The sequence below is a fragment of the Arachis ipaensis genome, chromosome B2 (genome assembly GCF_059453495.1).
Source record: "Arachis ipaensis isolate K30076 ecotype BB chromosome B2, ASM5945349v1, whole genome shotgun sequence".
NCBI classification, from domain to species: Eukaryota; Viridiplantae; Streptophyta; class Magnoliopsida; order Fabales; family Fabaceae; genus Arachis; species Arachis ipaensis.
Genome location: NC_142437.1, coordinates 97,045,641 through 97,058,199, shown reverse-complemented (window position 1 = coordinate 97,058,199; position 12,559 = coordinate 97,045,641). Strand labels below are relative to the sequence as shown.

The 12,559-nt window shown below is 37.1% G+C and overlaps 1 non-coding gene across 1 annotated transcript; it reads left to right on the top strand.

The window, feature by feature from the left end:
- The first annotated feature begins 8,888 nt into the window (after positions 1-8,888).
- On the top strand, positions 8,889-8,996 carry LOC148574940 (small nucleolar RNA R71). Its single transcript, XR_015905760.1, has one exon. It is a non-coding gene; the product is annotated as a small nucleolar RNA R71 (small nucleolar RNA).
- Positions 8,997-12,559: the final 3,563 nt, after the last annotated feature.

The window sequence follows — 12,559 nt, the reverse complement described above, 5'->3', positions numbered from 1 at the left end:
TTTTAGGCTAAATTTTTTGTTCTTGGCTTGGGTAAAGTGAGCAATTGGGTTTCTAGAGTTAGAATGTCCAACATTTAGTTTCAATTCATGGATTGTTAATTTTTCTTGTTCCCACTAACGCTAATTTGTTGCTAAAGCAATTAGCAAGCAATTTAGGATTTGTGGGTTAAGGACACTTATGCTCATTTAACTTACTTTCCGATGTAAGGGTTGATCACGTGAGATTAATCCATCATAATTGTCATAGTTGTGGTTCCAACAAGGAAAGGACCCTTAGCTCACTCCAAGCCAAGACTCTTTTTGATGCTTTCAATCTTTCATACATTTCTATGTTAATCTCTTTTATACTTTACTTGTTTATATTACATAGTCGGTTCTTTAATTTCTTCATTAGTTCAATCATTACAATTTTGCATGTTCTTTTATTGCTTTATATGTTCATTTCTTCATTGACAACCCCTTGTTCACTACAACTGGGTTTGCACACTCATTGTTCTAAAAGTACTCCTTGGGAGATGACTCGGGAGTCAAATACTCTCGGTTTTGAATTAGTTTTGAATTGTGACACATCTTGTGAATTTCCAATTTGATCGACGGCCAACTTGTTGGGTTAGGACTATACTTACAACGCTAATTCCGTTTCAGATAATCGAGTTCCTAATTCCATATGCGAATTGGCCGTCGTGCATCATGAGGCAAAATGAAGAGTGGGTTAGGAGCATTCATCGATTCGTGTGTGGAGGGCTTAGGGTTATCTGATCTGAACGAGTTAGGCAATTGTATGAAGCAAAAGGATAAAAGGTTGAAGAGATGGTGTATTGCAATTGTAACTTGGTCATTTCAAAGGATGTTTTGTGAATCTTTTTTTTTTTGAACCTTTTGGCTACGCTTTTGAAGCGTGGAGTTCTCTGAATTTTTTGGAACTTTTTGGCCACGCTTTTGAAGCGTGCCAAAAGAGATGGAGGAAATGGCCATGCTTTAAAAATGACCCTATAACAAAACCTTGTCGCCACGCTTTAAAAGCGTGCCCGTTTCTCTCTATGGTTACGCTTTCGTTGCGCGACTCACGCGTACGCGTACGCGTCATTCGCGAATCCGCACCTGAACCCTGCGCAGCCCTGTTTTTCATATCTTATCTTTCTAAATCCTAATTTCTTTCTTCTTCTTTCTTCTTTCTTTTCTTTCTTCTTTATTCTCCCATCTTTTTCCATTCTTTCTCTTTCTTTACTCTTCTCTTCTTCTTTTCCCTTCCATCATATTTTCTTCACCTCACGTTCTTCATTACCCCTCTTTATCACCTTCTTCTCAAGGTTCTTTCTTTCTATTTCCTTTTTCTTCTTCTTTTTATTATTTATCTATTTTTTTGCATTATTTTACTTGGTGTTAGAAATCTAATTGGGTGATTGTTTTCTTCCATGTTTGCATGTGGATTATTAGGGAGTTATTTGACAATTATCGCTAATTATTATTTTTGGGTTATTTTCATGTTCAAATTTAATACTTTCCCTACCATATTAAACATGCATACCAAGTGTTTGTGAATAAGCCCGTATAGCATTGTGCATTTTTTTTTAATTATTCTACTCTTCTACTCTAATGCCTGCTTTTCACAAAACTCTTCCTATATTTTATTAATTAATTATAATTATCAATACAAACGTGATCGTTAGTTTGTTACATTTGATAATCAAATTAAGAAATTAATGCTTGATCTATGCTACTCATGCCTTTGTCAGCATGCCAATAAACATCTTGCATTCAATTGTCTTAATTTATCATGTTATATTTCCATTGATGTCCTGATCACATGTAGTCGCGACCATGTGTTAACGACATTCTTCTTTACCTTGGCATGATTATCGCTCGTACTGCCCTCTTCCTTGCTCTATCCATTTGAATTCATGCCCCTTTTTCTTCTCCCTTTTTAGGATGGCCACCAGGAAGGGTACAGAGAGAAGGCCACTGACAAGACACCAGCAAGGAGAGGAACCAAGAAAACTCCAGCTAAGCGTCAGTTGGAGCAACCCGTCCACTTGCACATCTTAGCATGCACCGAGGACAGTGCAATCCTTAAGTGTGGGGAGGTCGATACCGACTTCCGTGGGTTAGTTAATTTCTTCTCAACACTAATGTTTTATTTTTCTTGTTAGTTGTTGCATTTGCATTAATTTAACTGCATGTTGCTTGATTTTGTGCATATTTTACCACTACTTGGTTGGAGTGATAAATTCTTTTCAAGACCCTTTTTATAATATTTCACTAATTTAAACTGAAAATTTGTGTTAAACTTGTTTGAGGATTGTAAACTGGAACATGAATTATAGCTAAGAACACACAGCCTGAGAGACTTTGAGCTTAATTACATGGTTACATTATTTAACCATAATATTTTATTCTTGTGTGCTTTCTTCTCTATGATTGTAATCTATATTTTGTTCCACTCTATATGTCCATTGTTTAGTGTATTTACATGCTTGCATATGATTGAGGCCATCATTTGTTATTAACTCACTTATCCCAAATAGCCTACCCCTTCAATTACCTTTGTTAGCCATTTTGAGCCTTTTAAACCCCATTTGTTCTATATTTTACCACATCACTAGCCTTAAGCAGAAAAACAAGTAATCACCCCAATTGAATCTTTGGTTAGTGGTGCACGAAATTGTGATCGTTCATTCCTTGGTAACGGCCCCAAAAACTTAATACGCACGTTCATAATCTTAGTTCTTTTTCACAACTTCGCACAACTAACCAGCAAGTGCACTGGGTCGTCCAAGTAATAAACCTTACGTGAGTAAAGATCGATCCCACGAAGATTGTCGGTTTGAAGCAAGCTATGGTCACCTTGTAAATCTCAGTCAGGCAGATTCAATTGGTTATGGAGATTTGACAATTAAAATATAATTAAAATATAAAATAGGATAGAAATACTTATGTAATTCATTGGTGAGAATTTCAGATAAGCGTACGGAGATGCTTTTAATCCTTCTGAACCTCTGCTTTCCTACTGCTTTCATCCAATCATTCCTACTCCTTTCCATGGCAAGCTGTATGTTGGGCATCACCATTGTCAATGGCTACATCCCGTCCTCTCAGTGAAAATGGTCCAAATACACTGTCACCGCACGGCTAATCATCTGTCGGTTCTCGATCATGCTAGAATAGGATTCAGTAATCCTTTTGCGTCTGTCACTACGCCCAGCACTCGCGAGTTTGAAGCTCATCACAGCCATCCCTTCCCAGATCCTACTCGGAATACCACAGACAAGGTTTAGACTTTCCGGATCTCAAGAATGGCCGCCAATAATTCTAGCCTATACCACGAAGACTCTGATCATAGATCAGGAGGCAAAAAGATATGCATTCAAGCTTGCTTTCATGTAGAACGGAAATGTTTGTCAGGCACGCATTCATAAGTGAGAATGGTGATAAGCGTCACATAATCATCACATTTATCATGTTCTTGTGTGCGAATGAATATCTTAGAGAAGAAATAGGCTTGAGTTGAATAGAAAAATAATAGTACTTTGCATTAATTCATGAGGAACAGTAGAGTTCCACACCTTAATCTATGGTGTGTAGAAACTCTACCGTTGAAAATACATAAGAACAAGGTCCAGGCATGGCCGAATGGCCAGCCCCCTAAACGTGATCTCAGAACATAAAATTTGTCAAAGACTAACCAGAGATGTAAATACAATAGTAAAAAGTCCTATTTATACTAAACTAGTTACTAGGGTTTACAGAAATGAGTAAATGATACAAAAATCTACTTCCGGGCCCACTTAGTGTGTGCTTGGGCTGAGCGTTGAAGCTTTCACGTGTAGAGGTCTTCCTTGGAGTTGAACGCCAGTTTGTAACTTGTTTTTGGCGTTTAACTCTGCTTTGCAACTTGTTTCTGGCGTTTAACGCCAGAATAGGGCAGAAAGCTGGCGTTGAACGCCAGTTTACGTCATCTAAACTTGAGCAAAGTATGAACTATTATATATTTCTGGAAAGACCTAGATGTCTACTTTCCAACGCAATTGAGAGCACGCCATTTGGGTTTCTGTAGCTCCAGAAAATCCACTTTGAGTGCATGGAGGTCAGAATCCAACAGCATCTGCAGTCCTTCTTCAGCCTCTGAATAAGATTTTTGCTCAAGTCCTTCAATTTCAGTCAGAAAATACCTGAAATCACAGAAAAATAGACATACTCCTAGTAAAGTCCAGAAATGTGATTTTTAATTAAAAACTAATAAAAATATACTAAAAACTAATCAAATCATACTAAAAACTATGTAAAAATAATGCCAAAAAGCGTATAAATTATCCGCTCATCACAACACCAAACTTAAATTGTTGCTTGTCCCCAAGCAACTAAAAATCAAATAGGATAAAAATAAGAGAATATACTATAAATTCCAAATATCAATGAAACTTAGCTCCAATTAGATGAGCGGGACTAGTAGCTTTTTACCTCTGAACAGTTTTGGCATCTCACTTTATCCTTTGAAGTTCAGAATAATTGGCATCTATGGGAACTCAAAATTTAGATAGTGTTATTGATTTTCCTAGTTCAGTATGTTGATTCTTGAACACAGCTACTTTATGAGTCTTGGCCGTGGCCCTAAGCACTTTGTTTTCCAATATTACCACCGGATACATAAATGCCACAGACACATAATTGGGTGAACCTTTTTCAGATTGTGACTCAGCTTTGCTAAAGTCCCCAATTAGAGGTGTCCAGGGTTCTTAAGCACACTCTGTTTTTGCTTTGGACCTCGACTTTAACTGCTCAGTCTCAAGTTTTTCACTTGACACCTTCACGCCACAAGCACATGGTTAGGGACAGCTTGGTTTAGCCGCTTAGGCCATGATTTTATTCATTTGGGCCCTCCTATCCACTGATGCTCAAAGCCTTGGATCCTTTTTATTACCCTTGCCTTTTGGTTTTAAGGGCTATTGGCTTTTTCTGCTTGCTTTTTTTCTTTTTCTTTCTTTTTTTTTCTGCAAGCTTTTCTCTATTCACTGCTTTTTCTTGCTTCAAGAATCATTTTTATGATTTTTCAGATCATCAAATAACATTTCTCCTTTTTCATCATTCTTTCAAGAGCCAACAATTTTAACATTCATAAACTACAAATTCAAAAGACATATGCACTGTTCAAGCATTCATTCAGAAAAACAAAAAGTATTGCTACCACATCAAAATAATCAAACTAATTTCAAGGATGAATTCGAAATCATGTACTTCTTGTTCTTTTGTTTTTAGAACATTTTTCATTTAAGAAAGGTGATGGATTCATAGGACACTCATAGCTTTAAGACATAGACACTTAGACACTAATGATCATGTAGTAAAGACATAAACATAAATAAAACATAAGGCTCAAAAACCAAAAAGCAGAAAAATAAGAACAAGGAGATTAAGGAACGGGTCCACCTTAGTGAGGGTGGCGTCTTTTTCCTCTTAAAGAACCAATGGTGTTCTTGAGCTCCTCTATGTCTCTTTCTTGTCTTTGTTGCTCCTCCCGCATAGCTCCTTGATCTTCTCTAATCTCATGGAGAATGATGGAGTGCTCTTGGTGTTCCATCCTTAGTTGTCCCATGTTGGAACTAAATTCTCCTAGGGAGGTGTTGATTTGCTCCCAATAGTTTTGTGGAGGGAAGTGCATCCCTTGAGGCATCTCAGAATTTCATGGTGAGGAATTTCCTTATGCTCTTGTTGAGGTCCATGATCTCTTGTTTGCTCCATCCTTTTGTTAGTGATGGGCTTGTCCTCATCAATGAGGATATCTCCCTCTATGTCAATTCCATCCGAATTACAGAGGTGGCAAATAAGGTGAAGAAAGGCTAACCTTGCCAAAGTGGATGACTTGTCAGCCACCTTATAGAGTTCTTATGGTATAATCTCATGAACTTCCACTTCCTCCCCAATCATGATACTATGGATCATGATGGCCCGGTCTACAGTAACTTCAGACCAGTTGCTAGTAGGAATAATTGAGCGTTGGATGAACTCCAACCATCCTCTAGCTACAGGCTTAAGGTCCGGTTCTCTCAATTGAACCGGCTTGCCTCTTGAGTCAACTTTCCATTGAGCTCCTTTCACACATATGTCCATGAGGACTTAGTCAAAAGGGACCTCAGGGATCACCTTTTTCTTGGCCACAACTTCATAGAAATGGTCTTAATGGACCTTTGAGATGAATCTCTCCATCTCCCATGACTCAGAGGTGGAAGCAATTGCCTTCCCTTTCCTCTTTCTTGAGGTTTCTCTGGCCTTAGGTGCCATTAATGGTTATGGAAAAACAAAAAGCAATGCTTTTACCACACCAAACTTAAAAGGTTTGCTCGTCCCCGAACAAAAAAAGAAAGGAAGTAGTAGAAGAAGAAGAAAATGGAGGAGATAGAGGGAGAAGGTGTATTCGGCCAAGGGGGAGAAGTGATGGTTGTAATGTGTGAAAATGGAGTAGTGTTGAGGGGTTTATATAGGGGTGGGGTGGAGGGTAGGTTTCGGCTATTAGGATTGGGTTTGGGAGGGAAAAGAATTTGAATTTTGGAGGTAGGTGGGGTTTATGGGGAAGAGTGGATGGATGTGAGTGGTTAAGGGTATTTAGGGAAGAGGTATGGAAGTGATTGGTGAAGGTTATTTGGGGAAGAGAGGTATGAAAAGGTGTGAAGAGGCGAGAAGAAGAGGTGGGGTAGGTGGGGATCCTGTGGGGTCCACAGATCCAGAGGGGTCAAGGACTTAACATCCCTGCTCTATTTAGGCGTGCAAACGCCCTTAGAATGCATGTCTGGCGTTAAACGCCAGCTTGCTACTTGTTTCTGGCGTTTAACGCCAATTCCATGCTCTGTTCTGGCGTTAAACGCCAGTCTGGTGTTTGTTCTGGCGTTTAATGCCAACTTGATGCTTCTTTCTGGCGTTAAACGCCAGTTTGATGCTTCTTACTGGCGTTAAACGCCAGTTTGATGCTTCTTACTGGCGTTTAAACGCCAGTAAGATCTTCCTCCAGGGTGAGCTGTTTTTAATGCTATTTTTCATTCTGTTTTTGATTTTTCAGTAGGTTTTGTGACTTCACATGATCATCAACCTAAAGAAAACATAAAATAGCAATAGAAAATAAATAGATATAATTAAATAACATTGGGTTGCCTCCCAACAAGTGCTTCTTTAATGTCAATAGCTTGACAGTGAGCTCTCATGGAGCCTCACAGATGTTCAGAGCATTGTTGGGACCTCCCAACACCAAACTTAGAGTTTGAATGTGGGGGTTCAACACCAAACTTAGAGTTTGGTTGTGGACTCCCAATACCAAACTTAGAGTTTGACTGTGGGGGCTTTGGTTGACTCTGCAGTGAGAGAAGCTTTTCATGCTTCCTCTCCATGGTTACAGAAGGAGAACCTTGAATCTTAAATACAATGTAGTCTTCATTCAATTGAAGGACCAACTCTCTTCTGTCTACATCAATCACAGCTTTTGCTGTAGCTAGGAAGGGTCTTCCAAGGATGATGGATTCATCCTCATCCTTCCCAGTGTCTAGGATTATGAAATCAGTAGGGATGTAAAGGCCTTCAACCTTTACTAACAAGTCCTCTACTAATCCATAAGCCTATTTCATTGATTTGTCTGCCATCTCTAGTGAGATTCTTGCAGCTTGTACCTCATATATTCCCAGTTTCTCTATTACAGAGAGTGGCATGAGGTTTATCCCTGACCCAAGGTCACACAGAGCCTTCTCAAAGGTCATGGTGCCTATGGTACAAGGTATGAAGAACTTTTTGGGATCCGGTTTCTTCTGAGGCAATGTCTGCCTTATCAATGCACTTAGTTCATTGGTGAACAAGGGGGGTTCATCCTCCCAAGTATCATTACCAAATAAACTGGCATTCAACTTCATGATGGCTCCTAGATATTTAGCAACCTGCTCTTCAATGATGTCTTCATCCTCTTCAGAGGAAGAATAGTCATCAGAGCTCATGAATGGTAAAAGGAGGTTCAATGGAATCTCTATGGTCTCTAGATGAGCCTCAGATTCCTTTGGTTCCTCAAAGAAAAACTCCTTATTGGTCAGTGAACGTCCCAGGAGGTCTTCTTCACTAGGATTCACGTCCTTCTCCTCCTCTTTGGGTTCGGCCACACCGAGTAAGGTTATGGCCTTGCACTCTCTTTTTGGATTCTCTTCTGTATTGCTTGGGAGAGTACTAGGAGGAGTTTCAGTGACTCTTTTACTCAGCTGGCTTACTTGTGCCTCCAAATTTCTAATGGAGGACCTTGTTTCATTCATGAAGCTTAGAGTGGCCTTAGATAGATCAGAGACTATATTTGCTAAGCTAGATGGATTCTGCTCAGAATTCTCTGTCTGTTGCTGAGAGGATGATGGAAAAGGCTTGCTATTGCTAAACCTGTTTCTTCCACCATTATTAAAGCCTTGTTGAGGCTTTTGTTGATCCTTCCATGAGAAATTTGGATGATTTCTCCATGAGGGATTATAGGTGTTTCCATAGAGTTCTCCCATGTAATTCACCTCTGCTATTGCAAGGTTCTCAGGATCATAAGCTTCTTCTTCAGAAGATGCTTCTTTAGTACTGTTGGATGCAGCTTGAAATCCATTCAGACTCTGAGAAATCATATTGACTTGCTGAGTCAATATTTTATTCTGAGCCAATATGGCATTCAAAGTATCAATTTCAAGAACTCCCTTCCTCTGAGGTGTCCCATTACTCACAGGATTCCTTTCAAAAGTGTACATGAACTGGTTATTTGCAACCATGTCAATGAGTTCCTGAGCTTCTGCATGCGTTTTCTTTAGGTGAATGGATCCACCTGCAGAATGGTCCAATGACATCTTTGATAATTCAGACAGACCATCATATAATATATCCAGGATGGTCCATTCTGAAAGCATGTCAAAAGGACACTTTTTGGTCAGTTGCTTGTATCTCTCCTAAGCTTCATAGAGGGATTCACCTTCTTTCTGTTTGAAGGTTTGAACATCCACTCTAAGCTTGCTAAGCTTTTGAGGAGGAAAGAACTTGGCTAAGAAAGTCGTGACCAGCTTATCCCAAGAGTTCAGGCTATCTTTAGGTTGAGAGTCCAACCATATTCTAACTCTGTCTCTTACAGTAAACGGGAAAAGCATAAGCCTGTAGACCTCGGGATCAACCCCATTGGTCTTAACAGTATCACAGATTTGCAAGGATTCAGTTAAGAACTGAAAAGGATCTTCTGATAGAAGTCCATGAAACTTGCAATTCTGTTGCATCAGAGAAACTAATTGAGGCTTTAGCTCAAAATTGTTTGCTCCAATGGCAGAGATTGAGATGCTTCTTCCATGTAAGTTGGAATATGGTGCAGTAAAGTCACCAAGCATCTTTCTTGCATCTCCACCATTGTTATTATTTTCGGCCATGTCTCCTTCTTTTTCAAAAATTTCTGTCTGATTTTCTCTAGAGAGTTGTGCTTTAGCTTCCTCTTCAGAGTCCTTTCAGGTTCAGGATCGGCTTCAACAAGAATGTTCTTATCCTTGTTCCTACTCATATGAAAAAGAAGAGAACAGAAAAAAAAATATGGAATCCTCTATGTCACAGTATAGAGATTCCTTATATGAGTATAAGAAGAGAAAAATAGAAGAAGGAAAAGATAAGAATTCGAACACAGAGGAGAAGAGTGGGTTCGAATTTTTGAGTGAAAGAGGGGTGTTAGTAGATAAATAAATAAATAGAAGGAGATGAGAGAGGGGGGAGAAAATTCGAATTTAATTTAAACTAAAAGGAAAATATTTTTGTTTTTATTTTAAAATTTAGTTAGAATTCAAAAATTAAAAAGAGAAAAAAAATTAAAATTAAAATTTGAAACAATTAGTTAATTAAAAAGAATTTTGAAAAAGTGGATAGGAGTTTTCAAAAATTAGAGAGAGAAAATTAGTTAGGTGGTTTTGAAAAAGATATGATTGAAATAGAAAACTTTTTAAAAATAAACCAAAAAGTCAAGTAGTTAATTGAAAAAGATTTGAAAATCAAATTTGAAAGGGTGAGAAGTTAGAAAAGATTTTGAAATTAATTTTGAAAAAGATATGATTGAAATTGAAAAAGATATGATTGAAAATCATTTTGAAAAAGATTTGAATTGGAAATTAAAAAGATTTGATTTTGAAAATTGAAATTGATTACTTGACTAACAAGAAACTAAAAGATATAATTCTAAAATTTAAAGATTGAACCTTTTTTAATAGGCAAGTAACAAACTCAAAAAAAAAATTTTTTTGAATCAATCACATTAATTATTAGTAAAGATTTTAAAAAATATGGAATAAAATAAGAAAAAAATTTTTGAAAATCAATTTGAATTTTCGAAAATATGAAAGAAAAAATGAATAAGATTTGATTTTTAAAAAAAAAGATTTGAAAAAGATAGAATTTTTAAATTGAAATTTTGATTTGACTCATAAGAAACAACTAAATTTTGAAAAATTTTTGAAAAAGTCAACTCAAATATTCAAAATTTATGAGAAGAAAAAGGGAAAGATATTTTTTATTTTTTAATTTTCAATGAAGAAAGAGAAAAACAATAAAAAGACTCAAAACATGAAAATTATGAATCAAAACACACAATGCATGCAAGAACACTTTGAATGTCAAGATGAACACCAAGAACTTATTTTTGAAAATTTTTAAGAAAAGAAAAACATGCAAGACACCAAACTTAGAAATTTTCAAACTTTAGACACTAACAAATTGAAAATGCATATGAAAAAAAAGAAAAGATACAAAACATGAAAATGCAAAGATCAAACAATGAAGTTCATCAAGAATAACTTGAAGATCATGAAGAACACATGTATGAGTTTTTCGAAAATTTTTAGTGAAAATTAAAAAGATGCAATTGACACCAAACTTACAAATTGACACTAGACTCAAACAAGAAATATCAAATTTTTAGTTCTTATGATTTTATTAAATTTTTTTGTAATTTTTTTCAAAAATTATTTTAGAAAAAGAAAAATAAGAATTTCCAAATTTCTAATGAGAATTCCAGGAATCATGCAACGTTAGTCTAAAGCTCCGGTCCAGGAATTAGACATGGCTTACTAGCCAGCCAAGCTTTCAGTGAAAGCTCCGGTCCAAAACACTAGACATGGCCAATAGCTAGCCAAGCTTTAAGATACAAATCAGGCATACAACAGCTGAATTGATGAGAATAAAAAAAAATCTCTTGTGATGACGAGTTGAAACCTCGGTCCAAAAGATTAGACATGACTTCACAGCCAGCCAGACTTCAACATATCATCATGAAACTCTAGAATTCATTCTTAAAAATTCTGAAGCCATAAAATAATTTATTATTTTTTTTTTTTGAAAATTTTTCAAAAATAAAAAGAAAAAAAACAAAAAATTAAAATTAAAATAAAATTACCTAATCTAAGCAATAAGATGAACCGTCAGTTGTCCAAACTCGAACAATCCCCGACAACGGCGCCAAAAAGCACGAAATCGTGATCGTTCATTCCTTGGTAATGGCGCCAAAAACTTAATACGCACGTTCATAATCTTAGTTCTTTTTCACAACTTCGCACAACTAACCAGCAAGTGCACTGGGTCGTCCAAGTAATAAACCTTACGTGAGTAAGGGTCGATCCCATGGAGATTGTTGGTTTGAAGCAAGCTATGGTCACCTTGTAAATCTCAGTCAGGCGGATTCAATTGGTTATGGAGATTTGATAATTAAAATATAATTAAAATATAAAATAGGATAGAAATACTTATGTAATTCATTGGTGAGAATTTCAGATAAGCGTATGGAGATGCTTTTATTCCTTCTGAACCTCTGCTTTCCTACTGCTTTCATCCAATCATTCATACTCCTTTCCATGGCAAGCTGTATGTTGGGCATCACTGTTGTTAATGGTTACATCCCGTCTTCTCAGTGAAAATGGTTCAAATGCGCTATCACCGCACGGCTAATCATTTGTCGGTTCTCGATCATGCTAGAATAGGATTCAGTAATCCTTTTGCGTCTGTCACTATGCCTAGCACTCGCGAGTTTGAAGCTCGTCACAGCCATCCCTTCCCAGATCCTACTCGGAATACCACAGACAAGGTTTAGACTTTCCAGATCTCAAGAATGGTCACCAATAATTCTAGCCTATACCACGAAGACTCTGATTGTAGATCAGAAGGCTAAGAGATATGCATTCAAGCTTGCTTTCATGTAGAACGGAAGTGTTTGTCAGGCACGCGTTCATAAGTGAGAATGGTGATGAGCGTCACATAATCATCACATTCATCATGTTCTTGTGTGCGAATGAATATCTTAGAGAAGAAATAGGCTTGAGTTGAATAGAAAAACAATAGTACTTTGCATTAATTCATGAGGAACAGCAGAACTCCACACCTTAATCTATGGTGTGTAGAAACTCTACCGTTGAAAATACATAAGAACAAGGTCCAGGCATGGCCGAATGGCCAGCCCCCTAAACGTGATCTCAGAACATAAAATTTGCCAAAGACTAGCCAGAGATGTAAATACAATAGTAAAAAGTCCTATTTATACTAAACTAGTTACTAGGGTTTA